We start from the raw sequence: 18,853 nt of genomic DNA on the forward strand, positions 1-18,853 counted from the left end.
ATCATATGCAGCAGGTGTGCGCAACTGATGAGGGGTGTGTCAATATGTGGGTGATTGAGAGTGAGGGAGTGGCACTGCAGAGGTGTGTCATTGTGTGGGTGTCTCCCCTGTGCTCGGAGGCCGGCCTTCTGTGACAAAAGTGTATGTGGATTAAGCTAAAAAAAGTTTTGTTTTCTTTTTTAGAATAATGGGCATTAAAAATTGAACTTGAAAAATATTTTGTCTTTGGTAAACACAGTAAAATGTGTAAGTGTTGCTGTCACGTAGGGCAACGCCCCCTCTCGTAGCTGTCACTCTGGGTTCCCTCATGTCCGTGTTCCCTGCCTGTTTGTCCCGCCCTGCTCGTTGGTTTTGATGGATTCCTTGTTTGTTACCACGCCCCTGTGTCATTGTCATCACCTGTCCCTAGTTTAGTCCTGTGTATATTAGTCCCTGTGTCTCCCAGGTCTAGTTGTCGGTCTTTTTGTTTATGCCTGTGAGTTGTCAGATCTCGTTCATCATGAGTACTGCCGTGTTGCGCCTTGTGTTACCCGTCACCCGTGTATTTTGCCTGCCCTTCCGTAGTCAGTCTTCCTTGTTGTTTTCTTTGTCCGTGTTCATGCCTTTGTACATTTCATGTCAGGATTGCCAAACCGTTATGACCCATGCCCGTTACATCGACTCTGCCTATGGAATTTCCTGTAATAAATCTCGCTCTCCTCAGCGCTTGTGTCCGCCTCCCTGTTCTGCCCCGCGCAGATCGTTACATAAAGACCGACCTTACAAGGACACAGCGAGGGAGCGAGACTCTGGTGAGTTTAATCGCTGTGATGAGATGTTGGCTGGTTCGGTCCAGTTCAACTCTCCGATATCGCAGCGTGAACGAACCAGAGACAGAAATTCCCCTGGCGCTGTGGGAACACGGAAGTCTCGACGCGCACCAACGAAAGCCCAGTCACTTTCGGTTTCGACTGGCTTTCGCGTCGAGACTCCTATTGAGCGCTACGTGTCTGCCCGGCTTGGCGAACACCACAGGCGTGAGCAACCTGTGGTGCAAGCAGCGGGCAGACGGAATGAGCGCACAGACGAGCGTTGGCTTAACCCTCGGTTTGCTCTCGGTGGCCACTGCGAGCTCCCGACGCCTCGGAGGAGGCGGAGCCGTCGCAGAGAGAGCAACCGAGAGGCTTCTGTGTCTGTGTGTTCTTCCAGGCTCAACCCGGACACTGAGGAGGAGGACTTAACATCGCTGATCCCGCCGGCTAGTCCACAGGACACCCCCATGTATTTTTTTGGGGGGAGTACGAGCCACGTCGGCTTGGCGGACACGCCCCCCGATGACGTCAGTATGGTGGCTCCGCCCCCCGAGGACGTCGGCTTGGAGGACACGCCCCCCGATGACGTCAGTATAGTGGCTCCGCCCCCCGAGGACGTCGGCTTGGCGGACACGCCCCCCGATGACGTCAGTATAGTGGCTCCGCCCCCCGAGGACGTCGGCTTGGCGGACACGCCCCCCGATGACGTCAGTATGGTGGCTCCGCCCCCCGAGGACGTCGGCTTGGCGGACACGCCCCCCGATGACGTCAGTATAGTGGCTCCGCCCCCCGAGGACGTCGGCTTGGCGGACACGCCCCCCGATGACGTCAGTATGGTGGCTCCGCCCCCCGAGGACGTCGGCTTGGCGGACACGCCCCCCGATGACGTCAGTATAGTGGCTCCGCCCCCCGAGGACGTCGGCTTGGCGGTTCCGCCCCCCGAGGACGTCGGCTTGGCGGTTCCGCCCCCCGAGGACGTCGGCTTGGCGGTTCCGCCCCCCGAGGACGTCAGCATGGCGGTTCCGCCCCCCGAGAACGTCGGCTTGGTGGCTCCGCCCCCCGAGTGCATCTCCTCACCTCGGATTCCTGTCCCCGCTGCCCGTCGGCAGTTCGTGCCTGTTCCTGTCCCCGCGACCCTGGAGGGGTCGTCCACGCCGGTTCCGGTCCCCGCGACCCTGGAGGGGTCGTCCACGCCGGTTCCTGTCCCCGCGACCCTGGAGGGGTCGTCCACGCCGGCTCCTGTTCCCGCTGCCCGCCAGCGGACCCTGCCTGTTCCCGCTGCCCGCCAGCGGACCCTGCCTGTGCCCGCTGCCCGCCAGCGGACCCTGCCTGTTCCCGCTGCCCGCCAGCGGACCCTGCCTGTGCCCGCTGCCCGCCGCCCGGCCGCGCCTGTGCCCGCTGCCCGCCGCCCGGCCGCGCCTGTGCCCGCTGCCCGCCGCCCGGCCGCGCCTGTGTCCCCAGAGACTGTGCTGCCCTCTATTGGGCCCGGACATTATGTGCCCTCTGCTCTGCCCTGTACACCTGCCTCTGTACCCATGTTCCCCTTGCTCCCATGTTCTGTCCCTGGTTTTGTGTTGGTCCCAGTCCCTGTGTGTGTGCCTGTTCGTGTCCTTGTGCCCGTCCCTGTGTCTGGTTCCAGTGGTGTCCTCTCTGTCCCGGTTCCCGTGTCTGTTCCCCAGATTGTGACCCACTTCGTTCCTGTCCCAGTCTCCGTCGTCCAGGCCGTGTTTGCCTCAGTGTTTACCTCTGCCCTGTCCCCTGGCCCCGCTCCAGTGTCTGTCCCCGGTCCTGTCCTGTCCAGCCCTGCTCCTGTGCCTCGCCCTGGCCCTATCCGGTCTCCCTGTGTCCCGTGTCATGCCGTGTCCCAGGTCCCTCGTCCTATTTTGTCTGGTCCTGTCCCTCCGGTCTGTCCTGTGTCCGCTGTCCCTGTCCTGTCTGCCCTTGCGTGCCCCGGAGTGGCACGCTTTGAGGGGGGGTTCTGTCACGTAGGGCAACGCCCCCTCTCGTAGCTGTCACTCTGGGTTCCCTCATGTCCGTGTTCCCTGCCTGTTTGTCCCGCCCTGCTCGTTGGTTTTGATGGATTCCTTGTTTGTTACCACGCCCCTGTGTCATTGTCATCACCTGTCCCTAGTTTAGTCCTGTGTATATTAGTCCCTGTGTCTCCCAGGTCTAGTTGTCGGTCTTTTTGTTTATGCCTGTGAGTTGTCAGATCTCGTTCATCGTGAGTACTGCCGTGTTGCGCCTTGTGTTACCCGTCACCCGTGTATTTTGCCTGCCCTTCCGTAGTCAGTCTTCCTTGTTGTTTTCTTTGTCCGTGTTCATGCCTTTGTACATTTCATGTCAGGATTGCCAAACCGTTATGACCCATGCCCGTTACATCGACTCTGCCTATAGAATTTCCTGTAATAAATCTCGCTCTCCTCAGCGCTTGTGTCCGCCTCCCTGTTCTGCCCCGCGCAGATCGTTACAGTTGCCAAAACAGAACAGGAGTAAAGACTCTGTATCAGAAGTAAAGAAAATGACTTACCTGCAAGACATATGCAGAATCTCAGGCTTATTAATGTAAACTATATATGTGCTTCTAGGTATTACCTTATTAATCACTGGACTGGTATTAGCAGACAAACTCTTGTTCTTCCTCTACGTTTGTAACCAAGTGTCTGTGTATGTTGTTGAGTAGTACTGTTCAGAAGTAACGTCAAGTGTCATGTGATATGATACAATGTTCTGTTTTTGTTGATGAAATCTCAAAATTTTAATAATTTTTAATAAAGCCCATGAGCTTTGGAGAGGTATCTTCTGTGTTGAGACATGGCTGCTTAGAGACATGGGCACGATTTTCAACACAGGTGGCTTTAAAAGTGTCATGAAAGGTGCCAATCATTGTGATTGTAAAAATATGCTTGTGACTCTTTAGCGCATGAGAATGGTCAGTGGTATTGGAAGCCAAACTCTAAAGATGTTGCTGGAGAAATATGCTGCCCTTGCCACCTGTAAATAACGTTACCAGAGTGAAGCACCTGTGTGGTTCTAGACAGCTCACATGGGTTGTGAAGCAGGCGACTCTGAAGGTCACACAGCAGGAATTTGAATTCTTTAAGACTCTAGATTGTGGAATGGAAAGCATAACGGAAGTAGCCTAGCTGCATGACGGAAGAATGATAAGAATAATGTATTGCAAAAACTAATCAGCTTAATAAATGATTAAACATGTGCATTTTGCTATATTGTGGTTTGCACTGGAGTAAAAGTTGGTAGACAAGTGCTTTCTTAAAAGGATGACATACATCATTGTGGTGTGTGGAATATTGCAGCACACATGCTCTATATGCAGGAGCCTTTGCTGATATTCTACTTATGGACTACTCATGGGTTATGTATGGCTTTGTATGTAGACTTTATGGTCTCTTTGGATCAGGAACTTGTGAATGTTTGTCCTAGCCCAAACAGCTTGGTTTATGTGATGGAATTGCTTGAAAGATGTTGGAGGCTGTGATCTTGCTGAAGAGAGTTCATGTCTCTGGTGTGGTGTGCCCATGAGCTTTGGAGAAGTATCTTCTGTGTTGAGACATGGCTGCTTAGAGACATGGGCACGATTTTCAACACAGGTGGCTTTAAAAGTGTCATGAAAGGTGCCAATCATTGTGATTGTAAAAATATGCTTGTGACTCTTTAGCGCATGAGAATGGTCAGTGGTATTGGAAGCCAAACTCTAAAGATGTTGCTGGAGAAATATGCTGCCCTTGCCACCTGTAAATAATGTTATCAGAGTGAAGCACCTGTGTGGTTCTAGACAGCTCACATGGGTTGTGAAGCAGGCGACTCTGAAGGTCACACAGCAGGAATTTGAATTCTTTAAGACTCTAGATTGTGGAATGGAAAGCATAACGGAAGTAGCCTAGCTGCATGACGGAAGAATGATAAGAATAATGTATTGCAAAGACTAATCAGCTTAATAAATGATTAAACATGTGCATTTTGCTATATTGTGGTTTGCACTGGAGTAAAAGTTGGTAGACAAGTGCTTTCTTAAAAGGATGACATACATCATTGTGGTGTGTGGAATATTGCAGCACACATGCTTTATATGCAGGAGCCTTTGCTGATATTCTACTTATGGACTACTCATGGGTTATGTATGGCTTTGTATGTAGACTTTATGGTCTCTTTGGATCAGGAACTTGTGAATGTTTGTCCTAGCCCAAACAGCTTGGTTTATGTGATGGAATTGCTTGAAAGATGTTGGAGGCTGTGATCTTGCTGAAGAGAGTTCATGTCTCTGGTGTGGTGTGCCCATGAGCTTTGGAGAAGTATCTTCTGTGTTGAGACATGGCTGCTTAGAGACATGGGCACGATTTTCAACACAGGTGGCTTTAAAAGTGTCATGAAAGGTGCCAATCATTGTGATTGTAAAAATATGCTTGTGACTCTTTAGCACATGAGAATGGTCAGTGGTATTGGAAGCCAAACTCTAAAGATGTTGCTGGAGAAATATGCTGCCCTTGCCACCTGTAAATAACGTTACCAGAGTGAAGCACCTGTGTGGTTCTAGACAGCTCACATGGGTTGTGAAGCAGGCGACTCTGAAGGTCACACAGCAGGAATTTGAATTCTTTAAGACTCTAGATTGTGGAATGGAATGCATAACGGAAGTAGCCTAGCTGCATGACGGAAGAATGATAAGAATAATGTGTTGCAAAGACTAATCAGCTTAATAAATGATTAAACATATGCATTTTGCTATATTGTGGTTTGCACTGGAGTAAAAGTTGATAGACATATGGGTTCTTAAAAGAATAACAGACATAATTGTGGTTGGTGGAATATGGTAGCACACAGGGTAAACAAGTAGAAGCTTTTAATGATGTCGAATTTACCCATAAAACTCTTATATGAACAGGTGTTATGAGATGGCGACACACACATGGCGGGAGTGACAACGACTGTACAGTCACATAAACAGACACAAGGCAAGCTAAACTAAATGACACTAACAATTACACACGTATTTAATAATTGTACAACCTAACCATCATGTAAAACCTATCTTTTAACTGAGCCGCGCTGGGGCCTCTTGGGTAATTTGCCTCGGTCCAATGGGGCATTCCCCACTTACCCATGCGCCCCCATGGCTGCGCTATTCATCTGTATTACGTTACGATAATGTACAATTATTTTAAATATGTCTGTAATTATGTGTGCCATTTAGTTTACCTTGCCCTGTGTCTGTTTATGTGACTGAAAAGTTTTATTTTGTAGATTAATAAAAGAATAATCAAAAGGAGGCCGTGCCCTTAGGCTATAGGCATTTTACCAAGGCAACGGGACAACAAATCAAGACAAAACAATTCGTTTTTCAAATTAAAGCGACACTCGTGCATTTTTGTTCATTTACAAATTAAATAGTGTTAACTTTCTAACCTCTAAAGTTTGTCATTTTGATAAAGTCTGTGCCTTTGTAATGAGTTTTGACATCTACAAAACTGTTCTAAACAGGTATAGTGAGAATACATTTCACATTTTCTTCTTTTTATAGAATGACCAATGATAATTATTATCGTTTTTGAAGTATACGTGTCCTGAGGACTGTTGTAAGATGACTGGATATAATGTAATAAGAAATATAATTAGTGAACAGTATATGGACTATTCATGGGTTATTTATGGCTTTGTATGTAGACTTTATGGTCTCTTTGGATCAGGAACTTGTGAATGTTTGTCCTAGCCCAAACAGCTTGGTTTATGTGATGGAATTGCTTGAAAGATGTTGGAGGCTGTGATCTTGCTGAAGAGAGTTCATGTCTCTGGTGTGGTGTGCCCATGAGCTTTGGAGAAGTATCTTCTGTGTTGAGACATGGCTGCTTAGAGACATGGGCACGATTTTCAAAACAGGTGGCTTTAAAAGTGTCATGAAAGGTGCCAATCATTGTGATTGTAAAAATATGCTTGTGACTCTTTAGCGCATGAGAATGGTCAGTGGTATTGGAAGCCAAACTCTAAAGATGTTGCTGGAGAAATATGCTGCCCTTGCCACCTGTAAATAACGTTACCAGAGTGAAGCACCTGTGTGGTTCTAGACAGCTCACATGGGTTGTGAAGCAGGCGACTCTGAAGGTCACACAGCAGGAATTTGAATTCTTTAAGACTCTAGATTGTGGAATGGAATGCATAACGGAAGTAGCCTAGCTGCATGACGGAAGAATGATAAGAATAATGTGTTGCAAAGACTAATCAGCTTAATAAATGATTAAACATATGCATTTTGCTATATTGTGGTTTGCACTGGAGTAAAAGTTGATAGACATATGGGTTCTTAAAAGAATAACAGACATAATTGTGGTTGGTGAAATATGGTAGCACACAGGGTAAACAAGTAGGAGCTTTTAATGATGTTGAATTTACCCATAAAACTCTTATATGAACAGGTGTTATGAGATGGCGACACACACATGGCGGGAGTGACAACGACTGTACAGTCACATAAACAGACACAAGGCAAGCTAAACTAAATGATACTAACAATTACACACGTATTTAATAATTGTACAACCTAACCATCATAAACCTATCGTTTAACTGAGCCGCGCTGGGGCCTCATGGGTAATTTGCCTCGGTCCAATGGGGCATTCCCCACTTACCCATGCGCCCCCGTGGCTGCGCTATTCATCTGTATTACGTTACGATAATGTACAATTATTTTAAATATGTCTGTAATTATGTGTGCCATTTAGTTTACCTTGCCCTGTGTCTGTTTATGTTACTGAAATGTTTTATTTTGTAGATTATTAAAAGAATAATCAAAAGGAGGCCGTGCCCTTAGGCTATAGGCATTTTACCAAGGCAACGGGACAACAAATCAAGTCAAAACAATTAGTTTTTCAAATTAAAGCGACACTCGTGCGTTTTTGTAAATCTACAAATTAAAAGGGAGACGGACTTGATTGTAGTCACTGGAAAACAGCTGCACACACGGTCGATATGTGAAAACTCCGCCTTTTATTTAAATTACACATAAAAGATATATAAGAACACGTCTAATGACATGGCGACACAAACATGGCGGGAGTGACAACGACTGTACAGTCACATAAACAGACACAAGGCAAGCTAAACTAAATGATACTAACAATTACACACGTATTTAATAATTGTACAACCTAACCATCATGTAAAACCTATCTTTTAACTGAGGCGCGCTGGGGCCTCTTGGGTAATTTGCCTCGGTCCAATGGGGCATTCCCCACTTACCCATGCGCCCCCGTGGCTGCGCTATTCATCTGTATTACGTTACGATAATGTACAATTATTTTAAATATGTCTGTAATTATGTGTGCCATTTAGTTTACCTTGCCTGTGTCTGTTTATGTGACTGAAAAGTTTTATTTTGTAGATTAATAAAAGAATAATCAAAAGGAGGCCGTGCCCTTAGGCTATAGGCATTTTACCAAGGCAACGGGACAACAAATCAAGACAAAACAATTCGTTTTTCAAATTAAAGCGACACTCGTGCATTTTTGTTCATTTACAAATTAAATAGTGTTAACTTTCTAACCTCTAAAGTTTGTCATTTTGATAAAGTCTGTGCCTTTGTAATGAGTTTTGACATCTACAAAACTGTTCTAAACAGGTATAGTGAGAATACATTTCACATTTTCTTCTTTTTATAGAATGACCAATGATAATTATTATCGTTTTTGAAGTATACGTGTCCTGAGGACTGTTGTAAGATGACTGGATATAATGTAATAAGAAATATAATTAGTGAACAGTATATGGACTATTCATGGGTTATTTATGGCTTTGTATGTAGACTTTATGGTCTCTTTGGATCAGGAACTTGTGAATGTTTGTCCTAGCCCAAACAGCTTGGTTTATGTGATGGAATTGCTTGAAAGATGTTGGAGGCTGTGATCTTGCTGAAGAGAGTTCATGTCTCTGGTGTGGTGTGCCCATGAGCTTTGGAGAAGTATCTTCTGTGTTGAGACATGGCTGCTTAGAGACATGGGCACGATTTTCAACACAGGTGGCTTTAAAAGTGTCATGAAAGGTGCCAATCATTGTGATTGTAAAAATATGCTTGTGACTCTTTAGCGCATGAGAATGGTCAGTGGTATTGGAAGCCAAACTCTAAAGATGTTGCTGGAGAAATATGCTGCCCTTGCCACCTGTAAATAATGTTATCAGAGTGAAGCACCTGTGTGGTTCTAGACAGCTCACATGGGTTGTGAAGCAGGCGACTCTGAAGGTCACACAGCAGGAATTTGAATTCTTTAAGACTCTAGATTGTGGAATGGAAAGCATAACGGAAGTAGCCTAGCTGCATGACGGAAGAATGATAAGAATAATGTATTGCAAAGACTAATCAGCTTAATAAATGATTAAACATGTGCATTTTGCTATATTGTGGTTTGCACTGGAGTAAAAGTTGGTAGACAAGTGCTTTCTTAAAAGGATGACATACATCATTGTGGTGTGTGGAATATTGCAGCACACATGCTCTATATGCAGGAGCCTTTGCTGATATTCTACTTATGGACTACTCATGGGTTATGTATGGCTTTGTATGTAGACTTTATGGTCTCTTTGGATCAGGAACTTGTGAATGTTTGTCCTAGCTCAAACAGCTTGGTTTATGTGATGGAATTGCTTGAAAGATGTTGGAGGCTGTGATCTTGCTGAAGAGAGTTCATGTCTCTGGTGTGGTGTGCCCATGAGCTTTGGAGAAGTATCTTCTGTGTTGAGACATGGCTGCTTAGAGACATGGGCACGATTTTCAACACAGGTGGCTTTAAAAGTGTCATGAAAGGTGCCAATCATTGTGATTGTAAAAATATGCTTGTGACTCTTTAGCGCATGAGAATGGTCAGTGGTATTGGAAGCCAAACTCTAAAGATGTTGCTGGAGAAATATGCTGCCCTTGCCACCTGTAAATAATGTTATCAGAGTGAAGCACCTGTGTGGTTCTAGACAGCTCACATGGGTTGTGAAGCAGGCGACTCTGAAGGTCACACAGCAGGAATTTGAATTCTTTAAGACTCTAGATTGTGGAATGGAAAGCATAACGGAAGTAGCCTAGCTGCATGACGGAAGAATGATAAGAATAATGTATTGCAAAGACTAATCAGCTTAATAAATGATTAAACATGTGCATTTTGCTATATTGTGGTTTGCACTGGAGTAAAAGTTGGTAGACAAGTGCTTTCTTAAAAGGATGACATACATCATTGTGGTGTGTGGAATATTGCAGCACACATGCTCTATATGCAGGAGCCTTTGCTGATATTCTACTTATGGACTACTCATGGGTTATGTATGGCTTTGTATGTAGACTTTATGGTCTCTTTGGATCAGGAACTTGTGAATGTTTGTCCTAGCTCAAACAGCTTGGTTTATGTGATGGAATTGCTTGAAAGATGTTGGAGGCTGTGATCTTGCTGAAGAGAGTTCATGTCTCTGGTGTGGTGTGCCCATGAGCTTTGGAGAAGTATCTTCTGTGTTGAGACATGGCTGCTTAGAGACATGGGCACGATTTTCAACACAGGTGGCTTTAAAAGTGTCATGAAAGGTGCCAATCATTGTGATTGTAAAAATATGCTTGTGACTCTTTAGCGCATGAGAATGGTCAGTGGTATTGGAAGCCAAACTCTAAAGATGTTGCTGGAGAAATATGCTGCCCTTGCCACCTGTAAATAATGTTATCAGAGTGAAGCACCTGTGTGGTTCTAGACAGCTCACATGGGTTGTGAAGCAGGTGACTCTGAAGGTCACACAGCAGGAATTTGAATTCTTTAAGACTCTAGATTGTGGAATGGAAAGCATAACGGAAGTAGCCTAGCTGCATGACGGAAGAATGATAAGAATAATGTATTGCAAAGACTAATCAGCTTAATAAATGATTAAACATGTGCATTTTGCTATATTGTGGTTTGCACTGGAGTAAAAGTTGGTAGACAAGTGCTTTCTTAAAAGGATGACATACATCATTGTGGTGTGTGGAATATTGCAGCACACATGCTCTATATGCAGGAGCCTTTGCTGATATTCTACTTATGGACTACTCATGGGTTATGTATGGCTTTGTATGTAGACTTTATGGTCTCTTTGGATCAGGAACTTGTGAATGTTTGTCCTAGCTCAAACAGCTTGGTTTATGTGATGGAATTGCTTGAAAGATGTTGGAGGCTGTGATCTTGCTGAAGAGAGTTCATGTCTCTGGTGTGGTGTGCCCATGAGCTTTGGAGAAGTATCTTCTGTGTTGAGACATGGCTGCTTAGAGACATGGGCACGATTTTCAACACAGGTGGCTTTAAAAGTGTCATGAAAGGTGCCAATCATTGTGATTGTAAAAATATGCTTGTGACTCTTTAGCGCATGAGAATGGTCAGTGGTATTGGAAGCCAAACTCTAAAGATGTTGCTGGAGAAATATGCTGCCCTTGCCACCTGTAAATAATGTTATCAGAGTGAAGCACCTGTGTGGTTCTAGACAGCTCACATGGGTTGTGAAGCAGGCGACTCTGAAGGTCACACAGCAGGAATTTGAATTCTTTAAGACTCTAGATTGTGGAATGGAAAGCATAACGGAAGTAGCCTAGCTGCATGACGGAAGAATGATAAGAATAATGTATTGCAAAGACTAATCAGCTTAATAAATGATTAAACATGTGCATTTTGCTATATTGTGGTTTGCACTGGAGTAAAAGTTGATAGACATATGGGTTCTTAAAAGAATAACAGACATAATTGAGGTAGGTGGAATATGGTAGCACACAGGGTAAACAAGTAGGAGCTTTTAATGATGTTGAATTTACCTATAAAACTCTTATATGAACAGGTGTTATGAGATGGCGACACACACATGGCGGGAGTGACAACGACTGTACAGTCACATAAACAGACACAAGGCAAGCTAAACTAAATGATACTAACAATTACACACGTATTTAATAATTGTACAACCTAACCATCATAAACCTATCGTTTAACTGAGCCGCGCTGGGGCCTCATGGGTAATTTGCCTCGGTCCAATGGGGCATTCCCCACTTACCCATGCGCCCCCGTGGCTGCGCTATTCATCTGTATTACGTTACGATAATGTACAATTATTTTAAATATGTCTGTAATTATGTGTGCCATTTAGTTTACCTTGCCCTGTGTCTGTTTATGTTACTGAAATGTTTTATTTTGTAGATTATTAAAAGAATAATCAAAAGGAGGCCGTGCCCTTAGGCTATAGGCATTTTACCAAGGCAACGGGACAACAAATCAAGTCAAAACAATTAGTTTTTCAAATTAAAGCGACACTCGTGCGTTTTTGTAAATCTACAAATTAAAAGGGAGACGGACTTGATTGTAGTCACTGGAAAACAGCTGCACACACGGTCGATATGTGAAAACTCCGCCTTTTATTTAAATTACACATAAAAGATATATAAGAACACGTCTAATGACATGGCGACACAAACATGGCGGGAGTGACAACGACTGTACAGTCACATAAACAGACACAAGGCAAGCTAAACTAAATGATACTAACAATTACACACGTATTTAATAATTGTACAACCTAACCATCATGTAAAACCTATCTTTTAACTGAGGCGCGCTGGGGCCTCTTGGGTAATTTGCCTCGGTCCAATGGGGCATTCCCCACTTACCCATGCGCCCCCGTGGCTGCGCTATTCATCTGTATTACGTTACGATAATGTACAATTATTTTAAATATGTCTGTAATTATGTGTGCCATTTAGTTTACCTTGCCTGTGTCTGTTTATGTGACTGAAAAGTTTTATTTTGTAGATTAATAAAAGAATAATCAAAAGGAGGCCGTGCCCTTAGGCTATAGGCATTTTACCAAGGCAACGGGAAAACAAATCAAGACAAAACAATTCGTTTTTCAAATTAAAGCGACACTCGTGCATTTTTGTTCATTTACAAATTAAATAGTGTTAACTTTCTAACCTCTAAAGTTTGTCATTTTGATAAAGTCTGTGCCTTTGTAATGAGTTTTGACATCTACAAAACTGTTCTAAACAGGTATAGTGAGAATACATTTCACATTTTCTTCTTTTTATAGAATGACCAATGATAATTATTATCGTTTTTGAAGTATACGTGTCCTGAGGACTGTTGTAAGATGACTGGATATAATGTAATAAGAAATATAATTAGTGAACAGTATATGGACTATTCATGGGTTATTTATGGCTTTGTATGTAGACTTTATGGTCTCTTTGGATCAGGAACTTGTGAATGTTTGTCCTAGCCCAAACAGCTTGGTTTATGTGATGGAATTGCTTGAAAGATGTTGGAGGCTGTGATCTTGCTGAAGAGAGTTCATGTCTCTGGAGTGGTGTGCCCATGAGCTTTGGAGAAGTATCTTCTGTGTTGAGACATGGCTGCTTAGAGACATGGGCACGATTTTCAACACAGGTGGCTTTAAAAGTGTCATGAAAGGTGCCAATCATTGTGATTGTAAAAATATGCTTGTGACTCTTTAGCGCATGAGAATGGTCAGTGGTATTGGAAGCCAAACTCTAAAGATGTTGCTGGAGAAATATGCTGCCCTTGCCACCTGTAAATAATGTTATCAGAGTGAAGCACCTGTGTGGTTCTAGACAGCTCACATGGGTTGTGAAGCAGGCGACTCTGAAGGTCACACAGCAGGAATTTGAATTCTTTAAGACTCTAGATTGTGGAATGGAAAGCATAACGGAAGTAGCCTAGCTGCATGACGGAAGAATGATAAGAATAATGTATTGCAAAGACTAATCAGCTTAATAAATGATTAAACATGTGCATTTTGCTATATTGTGGTTTGCACTGGAGTAAAAGTTGGTAGACAAGTGCTTTCTTAAAAGGATGACATACATCATTGTGGTGTGTGGAATATTGCAGCACACATGCTCTATATGCAGGAGCCTTTGCTGATATTCTACTTATGGACTACTCATGGGTTATGTATGGCTTTGTATGTAGACTTTATGGTCTCTTTGGATCAGGAACTTGTGAATGTTTGTCCTAGCTCAAACAGCTTGGTTTATGTGATGGAATTGCTTGAAAGATGTTGGAGGCTGTGATCTTGCTGAAGAGAGTTCATGTCTCTGGTGTGGTGTGCCCATGAGCTTTGGAGAAGTATCTTCTGTGTTGAGACATGGCTGCTTAGAGACATGGGCACGATTTTCAACACAGGTGGTTTTAAAAGTGTCATGAAAGGTGCCAATCATTGTGATTGTAAAAATATGCTTGTGACTCTTTAGCGCATGAGAATGGTCAGTGGTATTGGAAGCCAAACTCTAAAGATGTTGCTGGAGAAATATGCTGCCCTTGCCACCTGTAAATAACGTTACCAGAGTGAAGCACCTGTGTGGTTCTAGACAGCTCACATGGGTTGTGAAGCAGGCGACTCTGAAGGTCACACAGCAGGAATTTGAATTCTTTAAGACTCTAGATTGTGGAATGGAAAGCATAACGGAAGTAGCCTAGCTGCATGACGGAAGAATGATAAGAATAATGTATTGCAAAGACTAATCAGCTTAATAAATGATTAAACATGTGCATTTTGCTATATTGTGGTTTGCACTGGAGTAAAAGTTGATAGACATGTGGTAGGGCTGTACTGTTTGCGAGCTTTTAATCTGTGAATGGAGTTGTCCGATGGTAATTTAATTCTATTTAAAATATTCTACAATTTTAATTATAGCCATCACGTGATCCGGCAGCGAGGTTAAATGGCCCAGGTGCGCGCATGTGTGACGTCTGTTTTCTGGTCTCCAGGAGTGTGTTTGAATATAGCGTATCACGGCTGAAAGTTCAAGGTGCTTGGATGTGGTAGATCTAAGCTATCTATTCGAACGGAAACCGGTCTCCAGCCGGATTATTAGTGAGTGGCTGCAGTAGACACCTTGAGCATCATTTCGGTCACATAGAAGTCCGCTTCTGTCCGGACGATCGGTAGGTAGCTCTCTAACCATTGTGACTGGCTTATACGCGTTGAGCGTAGCATCCCGATGCTAATATGCAGATTTGTTTCACATTTCGGGAGTTCCGGGGACCAGTCGACTACACTGTCTGGAGCAGGTGAAGCGCAGTGGAGTAGCGTCGTACCTGGACCACCAACAGGCCAAGCGCGCACCTTTCACAGGTGTTTTAATTGGTAGGCTGTCTGTGTGTATGTTCTCAAATGGGATACTTGTATTGTTCGTGTAAGGATACCTTACGTTCGTAGTGTTTGTTTTTTAGAGAAAATAATGCAATTTTCTTCTCTTGTGTAGAGGACCAAGGCTGGGCTCGTGCAGGCCACTGTTTTTCCACCATTGTATTTATACGTGAATATCTAGAGTAGGAGGAACTATTTGTATCCGCTTGAGTAGCATTGGTTTTTTAAAATAAACATTTTTCTTAATTGTTTTTTTTGTGTGTACTAATACTCGGCTGTTATCCACGGGCGTGCGGCATCAGATTGCAATACCCTGTTGTCAGTTATTGGTGTTTTTATTGCCCAGCTGTGCGTGTTCTAAGTTATATGAAGCCTGCAACTTCTGCTAGCTTTGGTTTTTCTTGGGTTTGAGTGTTTTACATGGGTTTTACTGTGTGAGGTTTATTTTGGCTTTAAGCTTTCGTGTTGTGATATTTTCTTGTGTATGCACAGCTAGTGCAGTATGTTCATATAACGACATCATATGCAAAGCAATCTTATTGACCATTACTGACGAGAAAGCGGTGAATTTATCTGATTGCCCACGCGCCGGTGTATAAATACTGGCTTTATGTACTTTTTTTAGTTTGATGTTTTATCATAATATTTTAATACTTGTTACTAAATAAAATCTTTGACGTGTGGAACAGCTTGCCTACTCATTTATTTGGGTATCTGTGGTGTGGGAACCTCCCCCCGGTCACAGACATATGGGTTCTTAAAAGAATAACAGACATAATTGAGGTTGGTGGAATATGGTAGCACACAGGGTAAACAAGTAGGAGCTTTTTAAGGAGGCCGTGCCCTTAGGCTATAGGCATTTTACCAAGGCAACGGGACAACAAATCAAGACAAAACAATTCGTTTTTCAAATTAAAGCGACACTCGTGCATTTTTGTTCATTTACAAATTAAATAGTGCTAACTTTCTAACCTCTAAAGTTTGTCATTTTGATAAAGTCTGTGCCTTTGTAATGAGTTTTGACATCTACAAAACTGTTCTAAACAGGTATAGTGAGAATACATTTCACATTTTCTTCTTTTTATAGAATGACCAATGATAATTATTATCGTTTTTGAAGTATACGTGTCCTGAGGACTGTTGTAAGATGACTGGATATAATGTAATAAGAAATATAATTAGTGAACAGTATATGGACTATTCATGGGTTATTTATGGCTTTGTATGTAGACTTTATGGTCTCTTTGGATCAGGAACTTGTGAATGTTTGTCCTAGCCCAAACAGCTTGGTTTATGTGATGGAATTGCTTGAAAGATGTTGGAGGCTGTGATCTTGCTGAAGAGAGTTCATGTCTCTGGTGTGGTGTGCCCATGAGCTTTGGAGAAGTATCTTCTGTGTTGAGACATGGCTGCTTAGAGACATGGGCACGATTTTCAACACAGGTGGCTTTAAAAGTGTCATGAAATGTGCCAATCATTGTGATTGTAAAAATATTCTTGTGACTCTTTAGCGCATGAGAATGGTCAGTGGTATTGGAAGCCAAACTCTAAAGATGTTGCTGGAGAAATATGCTGCCCTTGCCACCTGTAAATAATGTTATCAGAGTGAAGCACCTGTGTGGTTCTAGACAGCTCACATGGGTTGTGAAGCAGGCGACTCTGAAGGTCACACAGCAGGAATTTGAATTCTTTAAGACTCTAGATTGTGGAATGGAAAGCATAACGGAAGTAGCCTAGCTGCATGACGGAAGAATGATAAGAATAATGTATTGCAAAGACTAATCAGCTTAATAAATGATTAAACATGTGCATTTTGCTATATTGTGGTTTGCACTGGAGTAAAAGTTGGCAGACAAGTGCTTTCTTAAAAGGATGACATACATCATTGTGGTGTGTGGAATATTGCAGCACACATGCTCTATATGCAGGAGCCTTTGCTGATATTCTACTTATGGACTACTCATGGGTTATGTATGGCTTTGTATGTAGACTTTATGGTCTCTTTGGATCAGGAACTTGTGAATGTTTGTCCTAGCTCAAACAGCTTGGTTTATGTGATGGAATTGCTTGAAAGATGTTGGAGGCTGTGATCTTGCTGAAGAGAGTTCATGTCTCTGGTGTGGTGTGCCCATGAGCTTTGGAGAAGTATCTTCTGTGTTGAGACATGGCTGCTTAGAGACATGGGCACGATTTTCAACACAGGTGGCTTTAAAAGTGTCATGAAAGGTGCCAATCATTGTGATTGTAAAAATATTCTTGTGACTCTTTAGCGCATGAGAATGGTCAGTGGTATTGGAAGCCAAACTCTAAAGATGTTGCTGGAGAAATATGCTGCCCTTGCCACCTGTAAATAACGTTACCAGAGTGAAGCACCTGTGTGGTTCTAGACAGCTCACATGGGTTGTGAAGCAGGCGACTCTGAAGGTCACACAGCAGGAATTTGAATTCTTTAAGACTCTAGATTGTGGAATGGAAAGCATAACGGAAGTAGCCTAGCTGCATGACGGAAGAATGATAAGAATAATGTATTGCAAAGACTAATCAGCTTAATAAATGATTAAACATGTGCATTTTGCTATATTGTGGTTTGCACTGGAGTAAAAGTTGATAGACATATGGGTTCTTAAAAGAATAACAGACATAATTGAGGTTGGTGGAATATGGTAGCACATAGGGTAAACAAGTAGGAGCTTTTAATGATGTTGAATTTACCCATAAAACTCTTATATGAACAGGTGTTATGAGATGGCGACACACACATGGCGGGAATGACAACGACTGTACAGTCACATAAACAGACACAAGGCAAGCTAAACTAAATGATACTAACAATTACACACGTATTTAATAATTGTACAACCTAACCATCATAAACCTATCTTTTAACTGAGGCGCGCTGGGGCCTCATGGGTAATTTGCCTCGGTCCAATGGGGCATTCCCCACTTACCCATGCGCCCCCGTGGCTGCGCTATTCATCTGTATTACGTTACGATAATGTACAATTATTTTAAATATGTCTGTAATTATGTGTGCCATTTAGTTTACCTTGCCCTGTGTCTGTTTATGTGACTGAAAAGTTTTATTTTGTAGATTAATAAAAGAATAATCAAAAGGAGGCCGTGCCCTTAGGCTATAGGCATTTTACCAAGGCAACGGGACAACAAATCAAGACAAAACAATTCGTTTTTCAAATTAAAGCGACACTCGTGCATTTTTGTTCATTTACAAATTAAATAGTGTTAACTTTCTAACCTCTAAAGTTTGTCATTTTGATAAAGTCTGTGCCTTTGTAATGAGTTTTGACATCTACAAAACTGTTCTAAACAGGTATAGTGAGAATACATTTCACATTTTCTTCTTTTTATAGAATGACCAATGATAATTATTATCGTTTTTGAAGTATACGTGTCCTGAGGACTGTTGTAAGATGACTGGATATAATGTAATAAGAAATATAATTAGTGAACAGTATATGGACTATTCATGGGTTATTTATGGCTTTGTATGTAGACTTTATGGTCTCTTTGGATCAGGAACTTGTGAATGTTTGTCCTAGCCCAAACAGCTTGGTTTATGTGATGGAATTGCTTGAAAGATGTTGGAGGCTGTGATCTTGCTGAAGAGAGTTCATGTCTCTGGTGTGGTGTGCCCATGAGCTTTGGAGAAGTATCTTCTGTGTTGAGACATGGCTGCTTAGAGACATGGGCACGATTTTCAACACAGGTGGCTTTAAAAGTGTCATGAAAGGTGCCAATCATTGTGATTGTAAAAATATGCTTGTGACTCTTTAGCGCATGAGAATGGTCAGTGGTATTGGAAGCCAAACTCTAAAGATGTTGCTGGAGAAATATGCTGCCCTTGCCACCTGTAAATAATGTTATCAGAGTGAAGCACCTGTGTGGTT

The sequence above is a fragment of the Brachyhypopomus gauderio genome, unplaced genomic scaffold (assembly GCF_052324685.1).
Source record: "Brachyhypopomus gauderio isolate BG-103 unplaced genomic scaffold, BGAUD_0.2 sc83, whole genome shotgun sequence".
Taxonomy (NCBI): Eukaryota; Metazoa; Chordata; class Actinopteri; order Gymnotiformes; family Hypopomidae; genus Brachyhypopomus; species Brachyhypopomus gauderio.